The sequence below is a fragment of the Dermochelys coriacea genome, chromosome 9 (genome assembly GCF_009764565.3).
Source record: "Dermochelys coriacea isolate rDerCor1 chromosome 9, rDerCor1.pri.v4, whole genome shotgun sequence".
NCBI classification, from domain to species: domain Eukaryota; kingdom Metazoa; phylum Chordata; order Testudines; family Dermochelyidae; genus Dermochelys; species Dermochelys coriacea.
Genome location: NC_050076.1, coordinates 34,280,012 through 34,297,079, shown reverse-complemented (window position 1 = coordinate 34,297,079; position 17,068 = coordinate 34,280,012). Strand labels below are relative to the sequence as shown.

The window sequence follows — 17,068 nt, the reverse complement described above, 5'->3', positions numbered from 1 at the left end:
CTTCCTTTTACAACTTATTTTATTTATAGCTTTAGCAGAATTTAACCACAGCACATATACTATAGTCCACGCATGACTGATGGGTTTGATACAACAATTGGTGGGACAGCTTCTATAGCCAGAGTCGTGTAGGAGATCAGACATACTGGACTTATGGTAGTCATCCAAGCTTATAAACTATTTTTATATTTGTTTTTGCATGTTTTTCAGATTAATAGATTTTTAAGGCAACAAGGGACAATGATGACCATCTACTTTGACCTCCAGCACAACACAGCCAATAACTTATGCATGAACTATAGCATAACTTTTGGTAAGGTATTGAATTTTGATTTAAAGACTTCATATGACAGAGAATCTATCTAGTTGTTCCAACAGTTGTTAACCTACACTGTTAAAATGTGCACCTTATTTCTAAGTCTAAATTTGTCTTGCTGCATTGGATCCAACCATTGGATCCCATTATGCCTTTTATTTCTTTATCAGAAATCTCTTCCTTGTATAAGGACTTATAGATTGTGATCAAGTCACCTGTTAACCATCTCTTGGATAAACGAAGCAGACAGAGCTTCTTCAGTCTCTCACTGGAAGGCATGTTTTCCAAACCTTGTCTCATTAGTTGTTACACAACTAATTACATTCTGTGCTAGATATTTACTTGCAGAAACTGGGGAAAACACTTAAATCCAATGATTTGAAAAGACTAAGGCCTCAATCCTGCAATTACTTACACACACACTTAATTATAAGCACAGGTGTTAGGGTGACCAGATAGCAAGTGTGAAAAATTGGGATGGGGGTGGGGGAGTAATAGGTGCCTCTCTGTGTAAGAAAAAGCTCCAAAAATCAGGACTGTCCCTATAAAATCGGGACATCTGGTCACCCCAACAGTAGTCGTCCTGCTGAAGCCAATGAGATCATGCACAGGCCTAAAGTTAAGCATGTGCATTAAGTGTTTACAAAATTAGCGCCTATTTTTCAACTTTATCAGACTTTAATTAAATCAAAATCAAAGGATGAGAGAGGGTATAAAAACAGAGGAAGGATGGTTCTAAATGAAGAAAATAGCCATGATCAATGGAATGAAATCTGAGAGAATGCAGGAAAAGTCCTGAGAGAGTCCTGTAAAAATAAGGAAAGAAAACTTATACAAATAATGTGTGTGTGTGGTATCTGACATCTATAGGCAAAGAGAAATCCTTCTCACACACATCTAGGCGTCCAAAGGAAAGGGAGGTATTGCAGCACTCTGTGCTAAGTCCGGCCTTTTAAAATATCTTCATTAACAAATGAGAAGAGAAATAAACAAACAGAGACCCAAAGTTGGAAGGAGTTGCAAACATCAGCAAGAAAGGATAGAATGCAAAGGAAACCATGAAGACTGTAAACATGAGCAAGATCTGTTTTCTGGGTTATTTTCTGTTTCGGGTTTTTTTTGGTAAGGGGAGATAATTTATTTAGTTTCTTTAGAAATTCAGGTTTGGGGCATTTATATGAGTGCTGGCTACCAATGTGCCATATATTTTACATCTATAAAAATCAATCAGAAAATAAGAGATTTATTAAGCAAAACTTATTCCCTATTATAAAATCAATCATAAGCCTATTCAGGCCACGTGTAACTCTGGCTCTGATAAGACTGTTGGAAAAAATATGGGGTCTCCTCTGAAAGGGCTTTATTACATGATAAAAAAAAATGAAAACTCTGGAAAAACATCGAGAGTACAATATCGCCAATTCCACAAGTTAATAATAATGATTCTGGTCCCCAAAAATAATCAGATTTCAAAAAAGAATAACTGTAGAGTTGTTTTTATTTGTCTTTTGGTTTGAGTCTTTAGGGCTCACATTTTCAAATTTTACTCTGCAACCATGAGAGCAAGAAACTTACTTTCTCTTTCACAATGAAAGCGGAGCTTCTCATGTAATCACACTGCTTCGGGAGCTGTGGCTTTAAGAACAATACAAAGTATTGTGACGTGATAAAATGATAGTCAATTTGAAGAAAGGCAAGCTCTGATATCTGATTCAGTGGGGAGTTCAGGGTGTACAAATAATGCATAACAGAGCTCTTAGTGGTGCTAATAGATAGCAAATTAAAAAGGAATTTGCAACATGACATGGCAGCAAAAAATATCAATACAGTTTGGGCAGCTTCCCATCACACGACAAGGAAGCTGTAGTCTGATTCAAATGACCAAGAAGAGCATATTCACCTATAGGTATCTGATTACCAGATTGACTAACCGGAAGAACTTCAAATTTGAGCAGTAAAATTCAGAAGGCTGGAGGTTGATCTATCAGAAAAGTTTAATGAGTTAAATGTGCAAACTATAGCTTGCATGAGCAACAACTGGGATAGGAGAAAAGACAAAGTACCAACCTACACACAAAGAGATTAAACACAAATGAGGACGAGGATTTATTTATCTTAATAAAAACAACAAACAACAATAATAATAGAAACAATGGGATGAAGTTAAGGAATTGGGAAATTTAGGCAGCATCTCAGGGGAAGCTTCCAGTGAGAACAATTATTCAGTGAAATAATCTAAATGTTGAAGGCCCATTACTGGGCACATTTAAACAGATAAAACCGTAGTAAAAGTAAAATAGCAAACATTCCTGTGTGTGCAAGGGGAAAATACCTGGAGCAATTAATTGGTTATTGCATTGTTTGAATTCTAGGAAATCCAGTATTGTAAATCCAGGCTTTCCCTTGCTGGCCAAAGCTGTAACAACACACATGTCCTCGCCCTAGTAAAAAAATGGAACTGTGCAGACTGATGAAAATTTGACACTTAATTCAAAGAACGTATCATCACACAAACTGAGCAGTTTCTCCGGGCCCAGATACATGTTAGTGTAACCCATGCTTGCTTGGTGTGACACTGTCCCCTTCTAGTCCTGCTAGCCCAACTAGAGATTGACGAGTCTACTACAGCCTTGGCTTAGGGCTACAGTAGAACCTCAGTTACCAACACCTTGGGAATGGAGGTGGTTTGTAACTCTGAAATGCTCATAACTCAACAAAACATTATGGTTCTTTCAAAAGTTACAACTGAACAGTGACTTAATACAGCTTTGAAACTTTACTATGCCCAAGAAAAAAGCTGCTTTGCTTTTATTTTGTAGTAGTTTACATTTAACACAGTACTGTCCTGTATTTTCCATTTTTTTTTGGTCTCTGATGCTGCTGATTGTGTACTTCTGGTTCCAAATGAGGTGTGTGGTTGACTGGTCAGTTTCTAACTGGTGTTTGTAACATGGAGGTTCTACTGTGGCTTTTAGTTCATGCAGTAGAGGGTTCATACACTAAGTTTCAAAGGTCCCAGGTTTGATCCCACCCTCTGACAGCGTTACACTAGGACTGCCACTCATCTTGAAATACACAGGGGAGTTTGTCCTGCATCCTAGAAGGACAGTTGAAGAGGTCCAAATTCATTTTGGGCCCTGTAACAGTGTATTAGGATAATATTAAATACCAATTTGATGATAGCAGGCAAGGTTATGAGGTTAGCAGGCAAGTTATGAGACAAATAGCTATGCAATTATCAGTGCTTTTAAAGAATGTGTAGTAACACAATTGAGAATAGTGAAACAAAAATATTATTTTTATTCCACAAGGCAAACAAAAGTAAACAAACTTTCTGTAATGAGTTAGACTTCTGTTAAGGGAATCTCCCTAGCAGGGTATATATCATTCTCTGCTCTTTTCAAGGTATAGAGATAGCAGAGACAGGCAACAGACACAGTTTGGATTGTAAAATGACCAGACAATAAAGAGGAAAATAGATGGCTCAGCCAACTGGCAACAGGCTATAGAGCCTTTTAACTTGACGTTGCTAGTGCAAGCCCAGCATATGCCCAAAATCATTACTGTCCAGCAGTTGTTCCGACTGTGGTGTGCTACATGAAGTTACATGGTGGTTTCAATCCAGTGCCTGACAGAGATGTGTCTCCGTTATTAAAACCACTGCTACTGTTGAAACTAATTGGCATCCTTGTTGCTGGTCTCAAAAGAGAAGCCAGCATGGTCAGGGCTAAGGTACAACTGCTAGGCAATATGGGGAAGTCAGAACTTCTGCTCATACTATCACACTTCAGGGCTGTCATGAGCACTAAATTCATAAGAAAAAACAAATGAAAATAGAAGGATATTGTTGATAATTTACCAGGCCAGACGGCTGACCATAGGTATCCCTAGAGGTCTTTAAAAAGCACTAATCCCGAGCAAATTGCCTCCAGGCAGTAAAAGAATAAAGCAAGGCCATAAAATGTAAAATTAAAGAAAACCCTGTAAACTTGCTTAGAAAAGCTTACAGTTCTGAACTAAATTGGGGGTTTTCTTATACTTAACTGTATGTGGGAAAAGGAGGAGAGGCAAATGTGTGGCAAATATATATTTATTGAATGGATATAATGAACCAGGACTGTAGTTTAAAGCAAAAACTACACATAAGCTGAAGACTCAACCATTATTTTGCTCCTACTGAAATCAGTGATAAAAAAATCCCATCAACGTCTATGGTTCTGTACAGGAACCCTAGATTTGATTTTGGAGGGGAAAAAGGACTTAAAGGCAAACAGACAGGATTCTATCAACCAAAAGGAAATAAAAAGCAAATATGTTGGCTCGGATGGCTTTTTTTCTGTTCCTAAAAATCTCTTGCATCCTTAAAACAAAGAGAAAAATTAACACATGCTACAGAAATGCTTACTTTTGTCAATTTACCAATCATCATAGCACACTGAAAGTATGTATTAACTTTTTCCTTCAGTCAGAGAATAGTAGAAATAACTTTCTTTACAGTCAGTCACTTAAAAGGAAGTAACATTTAGACAGTCAAACAGTTGTGTTTTCCAAAAGAATTTGTAAAATTCACACATCATTAGTAATAGGGCTCCAAGCAGATCTTCATGAAAATTAATTACTGGTTTAGTGCAATGGCTTGATATACAGCTAATTCTTACAAATTGTCTAAATTATTTTTTTTTCTCCAGCTAGTGAAAGACATCACAGATTGCTGATCAATGGAAACAGAAAACCTTGATTAAAAAAAAAGGCACCAAGTATTATTAAAGCAGTTCTCTGCAGACCATAAAAAGCAGAAGATATTCTCTTAGTGCCTTCCTGCTATTTCTATGCAAAGATGTTCTGGAATAAAATGTTATTATGTATAAGCACACTGAGATGTTCTTAATATATGAAAACAATGTCATAAACCTGAAGCTATTAATTCCCGATAGCTAAGGGCTATAGTTTATCATTAGCATCTAACAATGAATGATGGCTTTTAAAGTCAGTTCCCTTTCTCCCCAGAGATTGAATTGGCTAAATCATTTATTAATGTCAAGGGCTGACATTTTTCAATTAACATAATGAGTTTTTAGAGGTTCAGGCCATATGAATTCTCTATTTGTGCATGCTCTTTTGCCAATTAGAAAAAAGTGGAACATTCTCTAATGTTTGTGTCTTTACTTAAACTGATCATTATTAAAGTTCAGAAATTAATCACCCAAACAACATCTAGTTCCAAACAGACCAGGAATAAGCCTCTACAACACAGAGAAAGAAACCACGCTGGGCTCACTGAAGAGGACTCAAAATATACGACTTTGGAGACAATAAGAGGTAGAGATTAGCTAGCATGAATTACATGTACCAAACGCCTCAGCTCCTCAGACTTCAACTAATCGCTTTCAGTGGTGGATGCATTTACAAAAAAAAAAAAAAAAAAAGTTCTTTACTAAGATCCAAGCTACAGAGAGTCTACATAAGTCCTATATATTAGGTAGAGAGATGCCCACAAGTGTTTGAGGTCTGGCTTATTTGTGAAAGGAGGAAGGGGACAAAAACTACCAATAGAGGAAAAACAAACAAAGCGGCATTGAAATAGAGTGGGGTAAGCTTGCAGCAATGCAGACATCCCTGCTACAGGAAACTCTCCTTTGATTCTCAAGTTTGGGAAGCAATGGGTGTGAATCATCTGCCACTTCCATAGGGAAAGGAACAAATCCCCTCCCTCAACATAAAATTGGTGAGGAAATTCCATGAATGGAACTTTTTCAGACACACAGGACTATTTCATGTAAGGGAACATAAGGTCTTCAGATATTAACATCTCATGTAGCACCAATACTATAGAGGAAGCTGGTATCGACCCCTGCATTTAGTTGCCTAGTAGTTTACATTATAAAGGATTCTTGTGACATTTTCTTTGAGAAGCTCTCACACATCCATTATTTGAAGCAGACCTTTAATATTTAGCAGGGGATAGACCTTTGAGGGAGGAAAGTGCCTTTGCTTTGTCCCATGAAATTCCATTCAGCTTTTGCTGAGACAAACTCTCAAAAATTGCAATTTCCCTTCTGTCACATGTGTTCTTCAGGAAAATTTTATCAGCACATCGAAATAATAACTAAACACAAACATTCTAAGGCTGGGCTAATGCTGACACAAAAGCAGCAACAGCAGAAGCAGCAACGATAATAGGAATGTCTGGCAGCTGACAGAGTAACTGTAGCTCTGTAGACAAGTGGGGAGGGGAGTGAGAAGAATTGGGACCCAACCCAGGACCCAGCAGTCCATTTCAGACCCCAGCACCCACCTTCTGGGATATCAACCTTTTCCTGCTACCAGCTAATGTACTTAATCCTGAGTTCAAGAGATCAATCTGTGATGCAATGCTGATGGTTCAGGGTTCAAACCCTAGTGATGATGCATGATGGGGGGGGATGTTACAGTTGCACATAATGGAATGTGTTCTTTTCCTTTTTTCCTTTAAGAACACTAGAAAATTACAGTTTTTTCGTATGTTAAAAGATTATTATTATTTAGGTTATGAAGTCAAACTCCAACGTTAGGAAATACCAAATATATGATTGGCCAAGAAACCTTAACTCACACTCTGTGTTTATGCATTATCGTACAGTCTTTAGTTACATGATCAAATACTATTTCCCCCCCCCCCCCCACAGGATCCCTACCTTATTCTGCAAATAGGATGGACATGCAAGGAGGCAGAATTAGGATTGTGTGGGCAACCATAAATCTGGTATTTCCTAGCTTTTGTGTGTTTGACATTGCAATTTAAGTAATAGTCCTGTAATGTGGGGTGTGCAGTTGTATGCCATACAACATGGAGCATAGCTCAAGCTCTGTTAAGATTATATAAAATCTGAGAGGAAGATACAAGGACATTTGTTTCCCCAAATGTTTGAAATAACATAAGGAAGTGTATACAGAAGTTTCACAGAGCCACATCTATCATGCGGTCTTCAATTTTCCAACTTTGTAAAACACTTGAGATGCTTGAAAAATGCACAGAATGAGTCAAATTTAAGTAGTGAGTTCAATTGGCATGGAGAGCACTCAATACCATGTAGGTCTGGACCCTATGCCAAAGCAAATAGGACAGAATTACCCTAAAGAGCCAGAAACAAAGTAGTGTTCTCATTTGGTTGCTATAAGCTGCATTTGACTCCTCCAAATGATGGACAGAGGTTCCCTACTAAGTGACAGGCCAAGGAATCTGCCAATATAGGACATTATTTTCTCTCTAATGTTGGTACGCACATCCCATACCAGTATGGTTTAGTAGGTAGCATTCTTGCCTTTGGGCCCATACCAGGATTTAGGCTTACAGTTGATGCTGATAATTCTATATAGTATAATTAGGAATGCACACTGTGCAAAAGTATTGTCCTTTGAATGAGATACTAAATCAGAATCCCTACTTTTCAGTCGCTGTGCATTTGGAAGAAAAAAAAAAAACCCCAACAGCTCTTTCAGAAAAAAGTAGACCACTCCACCAGGTTCCTGGTTGAATGTTCCCTCAGGTGAGGTAGGTGCTAAATGTCAGAAGCCATTTTTGAGATATTACGGAGCATATATTGACTGCTATTTGCTTACGCAGTGATTGCACTGCATAAATTATCAGATATTTTAAGATGCTGACAGGGTAGGACAGAAAGTCCAAAAATCAAAGTTCCATAGCATAGCATTGAGTCTCCTTTCACATGGCATTTACTTAAGGGAGACACGCTGAAAATGCTCCAATGACAATATTGGTAATAAAATATTTTTCATGTAGATAGTGCATTTTTACGTAAGACTCTCAAAGTAATCATTTCTCCCCACAGAACAACTTCACTATGCACCAAATACCAGCATGCAACCAGACGGGTAATGTTGCACACAGTATATAGGTTGTGGTGGTGCTTTCCCCATCCACAAGGGAGTATGGCTAATCTATCTGCATAGCTGCAGACGCACCAGCACTACCTCTGCACCTCCCAGGTCCCCAGATCTTGCCCTTCCTCTCCACAACAGAACCATACGGCCTTCCACAGAGATAGAAGTGGTCTCAGGATTGGTCCTGTGAGAAATGGTTCACTGTAACTGTAATTCTATTTTGCATACCATAATTCCTTGGAACAATCTGGACCTTCATTCTACTTCAATTAAAAAAAACACTCTAAGAAGCAATAAAAACACTGCAGTTTCACTATTCAGCAGTGCCAGGAAAAGCCCTGAGGGTCCACCTGTAAGAGTCACATCCCTTGAACCTAGATTTGTTTAGTTATTTTAATATTTGGAATGTGAAATCCACACACAAATCAAGTTTGAGCAATCAGGTTCTATATGGAACAAGTGCAGGGGGGAGGAAGTGGTGAAATTCATCTTCGAACCTGGTACAAGGACATGGCTCTGTCAATCAACCCACATCTTCTGGCCACTTTCTCCAAGATATGGGCTAGAATCGCAGCGGATGCATGTCTACATGATATCGAGGGTCAATGAATCCATATAAATGTAGACCCCGCAGCCCTGCTCCAAACCTAACCCATTTTTACTCTCCATGATGGTCTGTGAACTTCTGGTATAAAGCCACAGGCTTTGATGGACTTTGAAACAAATAGAACACTTTGAATTTTGAACATAAACAACAATGATCAACCTCTACATAGGCAAAAGCTACACCCAAAGTTAGCTGGGATTTTATCAGTCTTTGTAACCTCAGTAGACCATATAATTTTAATATACCTATGAAAAATACAGACAAGGTACACGGAGTAAAACTTCATGAAACTCCAGTGAAAGCATGTTAGGCAAATCAAAAGTATCAGACTAAGTGGTTAGAATGTTAGCCAGAGCCGGCCAAGCTTCAGATTTTACCCTAACATTTTACTTTACCTCATTTGCCTTTAGCTGATAAAAATCATTAGCTGGCAAATCACTCTCTCTTTTGATTTCTAAAGTGTACAGAGCATAATCACGCATAAATACTTCCCAAAATAGACCTAACATTTTAAAAAAAATTTCACAATACAGTACCGCTTTGAATAGTTAAAACTAACTCTAAATCACGTTGCATTATTTACTGAGCAAAGTCAAACTATTACAACATTTTTATTTTTCAAATAAAACCCATAAATACAGGTAACAGTCAGAAGCAGAAGATAACATGGAATCCTTAACATCTGCTTTCAAATTGGAAGAGGGTCTGGATGGGAAATCCTAAGATTTGTTCAAAGCCCAGACCAGTATGAAAATTAATGATTGATTATAACAGAGAAAAGAAAAGATCTGGAGCCTGATTCTCCAGTGCCCTGTATTTTATATAGCCATGACAGGAAGGATGGTCCATGGTTAGGGCACCAATTTGGAACTTGAAAGATCTGCTTTCAATTATCCCATTTACCACAGACTTCCTATGTGACTTTAGTCTCTCTGTACCTCAGTACTTCCCTACCTCATAGGAGCATTGTGAGGATAAATACATTAAAAACTGTGGGTGCTCAAAGACTAATAACTGGGGCCATATATTGTGCAAACTGAGGGACACCACTTTGATTTGCAAGCTTTTGCACACACTTTCCACAAGGATAAACAGCCACATAAAGTGCAAGTCAGTTGAGAATCAAGCCCATAGTGTCATCCTGGTAGTACTGACTCTGAGTAAATTGTTGATTAAGAGGAAACATTGGTTTGCCATTCTTATAACTGTTGCCTATCTGTCCCAAAGCAGTTCCTTTATGCACATGTAATAGCCTGGCTGCATATATATGTAGCCTCTAGGTTAATTTACCCCTATAGAATATGGTCCTCGAGTCTTTTAAGAATCTTCCCCCTCCCCCCGGTTACTTACAGTACTTGTGCAACTAATCTGGCTTGTCCTGATAAAGCAGGCAGTGGGAATCTAGCCATGCAGCTTCTTTATCTGGAATGTCCCCAATGAAAATACCTGTTTGTTTAATGAAATTACACTGTTGCCCATCAACACCTTCTTCTAGGAATTCAAGGGTGACTGTGGTTGTTGCTGAAAATGATTGTATACAGTATCATTAACTATTATATCGTAACTGCTCTACACTACCACCTTTAACAAATTCTTCTCAAATTTTGCATTCAGAAGATTATTTTGTTATACGGACAGTAAGTGCACCATATTATGTTAACACTGCAAAGACTGGGTCTTAAAAAATAAAACATCTGTTTTATGAAAAGTTATTTCATTCAGGTGCTCTATTAAGTTTTATTTCATTCCTCTACTTACACATATGGTATATATTGACTTTTATAAAGAAATAGAGCATGCTGGGAGAAAACTCTGCTGAGCTTTCATGCTAAAGAACAATTGTCCCCTTAGTACAGAAGCAACAGACATTTCATGGCAATTTTCATTTCTTGACTGTATGATTCTATTTAAATGCATCATAATAAGTACTTAGTCTATGCTCTGGATATGACTTAATAAATTAAACAAGGTAGCAGCTTGTGACATGTCCTTGGATATCAGAGAGTTTAAGTTTCAAATGAGTCGGTTAATTAAAGGTATTAGTGATTATAACTGCACTGCAGAGGCAGTCTCCATATATCAGTTAATAATACTGTCTGCAGGGTAACGAACCAATGGGCTAACAAACCACAGAAGCTCAGTGGCTCTATGTCAATGAAGAACAGGCAGAGTGTTTTGAATCTGAAGTTTTTCAGTAAGTTTACATTATGAGCAAAATGGCTGATTTCATGTTTTGCAATCTGAACTCTCCTTGGCCCTTGTAACATGCACGAAGCTTAAATATCATTTAGTGCCAAAAGTTTATCTCATTTCTGATTGAAAGTTTTTCTTTAGGATCCTTCATGTTTCCCGCTTGCTTGAAACTCTTCAATGTATGTGTTATTTTAACCCATGCAGTTTCACTGTTGAACTTCTGGCTTTCATATCTAAACTACGAAAGTATTGCTTTATGTGTCTCCATAATCTCTCTGTTCACTAACATTTCCTGAATTTATGACAAAGGACTTTTTTCTTTACAGAAAATCCCAATATAATTTTCAAATTGTCAGTGTAATTCCCAAGGGAAGCATTTTCTGCAGATTTACCCCTATTTGGTCAGCACTGTGACATAGAATAAAACACTGTAACAGACCCCAAAAAGGCCAGTTATCCTAGAAGGAGGATGTAACAAATCCACATTCACATTACCTTGCCAGCTAAACTGCACACGTAGCCTCATGGACAACTCAGGACCTGTGGCTCCCAAAACACATCTTTGCCATGTGTGCCAAAGGAGAATCACCTCAGGTGTAAGTAGCATTAGACCCACCGCTGGCAACATGATCCAGTGGCGGCTCATGATTTTTTTTTTTTTTTGACAGGTGAGGAACAAACCACAAAATGGTTATTTCCAATCCTGCTCACTGTAAAATTTAATAGTTATTAAAAAGCTATTGTAAACAGCTGGCGGACCCAGCAGCTAGAACTGCGACCACCGCCAAGGCTACCTGGGCTGGTGCAGGGGGCGAAACATGAGCTGGGCCATGTCTCAGCGGTGACTCCTCATGCACACACACTGGGTCCATAGGGGAGTGAGGTGCAAAAGAAATGGTTTGCTACATCTTTCCTTCAAAAGTTTTCATCAGAAACCAGAAAACCAAAAAATGTTCTGATTTTGGCAACCGAAAATTTTTGACCAACATTTTGATGGGTTTGGCCAAAATTTCTCCTTTCAGTTGCCAAAAAAAGTTTTTGCTTTTGTATAACATATTTAATTTTTTGACAAAACCCTAAAAACTTAAATCAGACATGGACATTTCCCACAGAAGTTTGCATTTGGACTAAAAACCCATTCTTAGTATAAAAAATATTTTGAATAAAAAGTTTAGACCAGCTTTATTGGCAGGCTGGTGGATGGAGTTCATTCCACCACCACTATTACTTATGCTGCTGGGTGGCTGATAACTGAACTTACAACAAGGTGCTCAAAAGCTTTGTTTGGGTGTTCTTTTGACATTTATATCTAAATAAACACAAATTAACAAACAGAACTAGCTGTATGGGTGAGCCATATTCTGCATTGCCGTGAAGTCATTGGCACCACAACTTCTTTAAGTTAGTACTCTTTTATAGGCCCTGAAACTTTTTTTTCCACTGACAGATGTGCTGCAGTGGTGGAGTGGCTGAAGAGCCCCCAATCAGCCTTTTCCACTACATATTTATGCCTACTTTTCACCCTGACAGAGAAGACTTCATGTGGCAACAGAGTTTATCAACATTCCCATAAGTATTTCTTAAGTGGTTACCTCCTCTGAACCAAGTGGACTTCTATTTACTAAAGTCTCATACATCACTCCGTCATAAACCTAAGAGCTACTTATCTCAAAAAAATGTTAATGTTCAGTTAAGGTTGCTTTAAATATCAAGCGCTTTAAAAAAAATCAGGGAAATGAGCAGTTAAACTTGCTCAATCTTGCTTGTTAATCCATCCGCATAACGACATATAGATAAACTTGCACGCAAAACACTACAGAGAAAATGTTTCTAAAATAAAATGGTTCCATAAGATAGACCATCTAGGGCACCACACCAAGGTCCATAAAGACTGGTAGATCCCTTTGCAAGATTGGGACCACAGGCTGAATCCTGCCTGCAGCAACACATGTACAACTCTCACTACCTTTTGTGGATTGAGAAAGATTCCTCCCTCAAATACATGTATGCAATTCCAGGGGCCAAGTTCTTCCTCTCAGTTAGACCAGTATAAACCTAGAGTAGCTCTATGGACTTCAGTGAACCAATGTGAACTTACATCAATGTAACCAAGATCAGAATATGGCCCAAAAGGAGTTACAAGCACACAGATAAGGAAAAGTTTATCCTCAAGCCAAACAAGGAAAACAACAGAACTCCACTGGCCATCATGCATAGCCCCCAACTAAAACCTCTCCAGCGCATCATCAACGATCTACAACCTAGCCTGGAAAATGATCCCCCACTCTCACAGGCCATGGGAGTCAGGCCAATCCTTGCTTACAGACAGCCCCCCAACCTGAAGCAAATACTCACCAGCAACTACACACCACACCATAGAAACACTAACCCAGGAACCAATCCCTGTAACAAACCCTGTTGCCTTCTCTGTTCCCGTAGCTACTCTAGCGACACCATCCTAGGACCCAATCACACCAGCAACACCATCAGAGGCTTATTCACCTGCACATCTACTAATGTGATATATACCATCATGTATCAGCAATGCCCCTCTGCTATGTATATTGGACAAACCGGACGGTCTCTACATAAAAAGGATAAATGGACACAAATCAGACATCAGGAATGGTAAAAGACAAAAGCCAGTAGGAGAACACTTCAATCTCCCTGGACACTCAATAACAGATTTAAAAGTAGCCATTCTTCATCAAAAAAAAAAAACCTTCAAAAACAGACTTCAGAGAGGAACTGCAGAGCTACAATTCATTTGCAAACTTGAAGTGGCTGGCTAACAACAAAAGCAATTTTCCCTCTCTTGGTATTGACACCTCCTTATCAATTATTGGGAGTGGACCACATCCACCCTGACTGAATTGGCCTTCAACACTGGTTCTCCACTTGTAAGGTAACTCCCTTCTCTTCATGTGCCAATATATATTTATGCCTGTATTTGTAATTTTCACTCCATGCATCTGAAGAAGTGGGTTTTTTACCCACGAAAGCTTACGCCCAAATTAATCTTTTAGCCTTTAAGGTGCAACCGGACTCCTCGTTGTTTTTGTGGATACAGACTAACACGGCTACCCCTCTGATACTTTATCAACTGAGTTATGGATGTGGTTGTGTTCACTTGAGGATAGAGTTTTAACTCAGACATTATTACTTCTGAAACTCTCTAGTTTGATACAACAGTGGCTATTGAAATGCCAAACCGCATTCGTTTAATTTATCTTGGAAAGCTTCACATACACAAAGAAAAGCCTCAAACCATAACAGAAACAAAAGGTCAGCCCGTTACTTTCAGAATAAATGTAATAAACTTCAGAGCATACAAGTTACAGACATTTCCATGTAGAACATGGACTATTGTATAGTGGGTGTTTTTACAATATAGTACAATGGGGTCAGCATTTCTTTTGATAAGAAAAAATACAAATCTTACACTTGATAAGACATCCTGTTAAGTCCCCTCTGAAGAACATTTAAAATATTTACTTGTTTTTCATAACTAATTGGCAGTGAGCTGCTCCAAAGTAAAGTTTCTAAAAACAGTTTAGGTTATTAAACCTTAGCACACATAGTACAATTCAGTTATTCACAAACACTCCCACTACACACTCATCCTCATGAACCTCCCCACAATTCCTGATCCATTCCTCTCCTTGAATGGGGGACCTAGTCCCAGCTTATGTGCAGATTCTCCTCTAACTAACCCACAAAAATTACTGTCTTTTCCACCTGCTGGTTTCCCACCTGGGCCAAGTCTGCAGGATCCGGTAATCAGAGTGCTAGACCAATCATGAGAAAAAACCTAAAGATGTAGTTTCTCTCTGTGACATTCCCCTGGTGTTATCTGGACCGGCGATCTGCTAAGTCACTCCAATCCTTGATTCTGAGAGCCAGCTTTACCCTGCTCTACTGTGAGAACCCCCATTCCTGAGCTGTTCACGCACAGCCTCTGGCATGTAAGCTGCTTGGATTGTGCAACCGAATGACACTAGCCAATGTCTCCAGTCCCAGATAAAACCCTAGGAACCTCGTCTTGCAGCGTCCAGTTATGCCCGCTGGACACTGCAAGCTTATATGAGTTCTTCAATTTAACAAAGAAATTGATATGCACCAGACTTGTTATCCAAAGGGGAGTCTCTGACACGCTTCAAATCAAATGCACTGCTTCAGGTAGAATAAACACATTTATTAACTATAAAAGATAGGCTTTAAGTGATTATAAGTCAAAGCACAACAAGTTGGATTTGGTCAATTGAAATAAAAACAAATGCATTCTAAGATGATCTTAACACTTTCAGTGCCTTTACAAACTTAGATGCCTCTCACCACAGATTGGCTGGTTGCCCTTCAGCCAGGTTCTCCCCTTTGATCAGCACTTCAGTTGCTTGGTGATGATGTCTGTAGATGGCGGTGGAAGAGAGAGGAGGAGCATGGCAAACATCTCTCCTTTTTATCATGTTCTTTCTTCCCTCTTGGCTTTGCCATTCCCCCCCACCCTTCAAGGTCAGGTAAGCATTACCTCTTTGTAGTCCTTGACTGACCAAGGGACTCACTCGAAAGTCCAACAGATCCTTTGTTGCTGCCTAGGCCAGTGTCCTTTGTTCCAGTGAGGCTGGGATGGATTTGTCCCATACATGCCCTCTGCAGTATGAGCTGCCCCTCTGTTCCTGGAGAGTTTTGCCTGTGCTTGTTTTAAGCCATGAGGACACATTTTCAGCCTCATAACTATATACATGAAATTACAACCTACAACAACAATGCTCAGTGAGTCATGAGCCTTCCAAAGACACCCGACATGACAAACTTTGCACTGGATACCACACAATCATATTATAAGGGTGAACATGGGGGTGCAGGGTATTCTCCCGAGATAGAGTGTCACACTCTCTCTCTCCAGATAAACATCTTTCAGCAATCAATGGACTAGTGCCATCTATGCAAACCATCTCCCAAACCATTAAAAGTTCAGATTCCATGTGTGAGCCATCTAGAAACTCACCACTTTTCCAAGCATTAGATGGGCTGGGTCAAGTAATTTAGGAAGTGAACATTTCAATATAAATCAATCAAAGCTTTAATGCAGTGGTTCTCAACCTTTCCAGACTACTGTACCCCTTTCAGGAGTCTGATTTGTCTTGCATACCCCCAAGTTTCACCTCACTTAAAAACTATTTAGTTACAAAATCAGACAAAAATACAAAAGTATCACAGCACACTATTATTGAATAATTGCTTCCTTTTTCATTTTTACTATGCAATTATAAAATAAATCAATTGGAATATATTGTACTTACATTTCAGTGTATAGTATATAGAGCAGCATAAACAAGTCATTGCCTGTATGATTTTTTAGTTTGTACTGACTTCACCAATGCTTTTTTATGTAGCCAGGCAAATATCTAGATGAGTTGGTGTATCCTCTGGAAGACCTTGGCACACCCCCAGGGGTATGTGTACCCCGACTGAGAATCACTGCTTTCATGAACATTTTCACTGGCCTGAAAGGGTTTCATTGCCCTGGATTGTGCAAGGCATTTGCCCCATTTATTTAGGGCTCCATTCATTTAGGGCCCAGTTCACGAGGTCCTTACGGACCTGGACAATGAAAGCATTCACAAGACTGACACACAACAGGATGCCATGTTGCTCAGTTTTCACAACAGAAATGACTACAGTGGAAGACTCCAAGGACAGGAGGAGCATGTGACCACAAAACTTCAAAAAACAAAGACAGAACTGAATGCTAGGATTTTCTCATTGCTGATAGCTCACATTGGCAGGTTTGTATCTTTATTCAAGCAACCTTTTAAATGTATGATATTCACTTCCTTTGTATTCTGGGAGTGTCAAGGTTCCTTCCCCACTCTGAACTCTAGGATACAGATGTGGGGACCTGCATGAAAGACCTCCTAAGCTTATTCTTATCAGCTTAGGTTAAAAACTTCAAGGTACAAACTTTGCCTTGTACTTGAACCCTATGCTACCACCACCAAGCGTGTTAAACAAAGAACAGGGAAAGAGCCCACTTGGAGACGTCTTCCCCCCAAAATATCCCCCCAAGC

General features: G+C 39.0%; 1 protein-coding gene and 1 long non-coding RNA gene across 3 annotated transcripts in view; one reads left to right on the top strand and one right to left on the bottom strand.

Annotated features, from left to right (window-relative positions):
- Positions 1-5,397, top strand: part of LOC119861963 — a 33,138-nt gene extending 27,741 nt beyond the window's left edge. The window contains exons 2-3 of the long non-coding RNA XR_005295082.1: positions 211-313; positions 5,005-5,397. This is a non-coding gene — a long non-coding RNA (uncharacterized LOC119861963). The remainder of the gene's footprint in view (positions 1-210; positions 314-5,004) is intronic.
- PID1 (phosphotyrosine interaction domain containing 1) overlaps positions 1-17,068 on the bottom strand; it is a 157,035-nt gene that overhangs the window by 120,147 nt on the left and 19,820 nt on the right. The gene's annotated exons all lie outside the window — the stretch shown is intronic.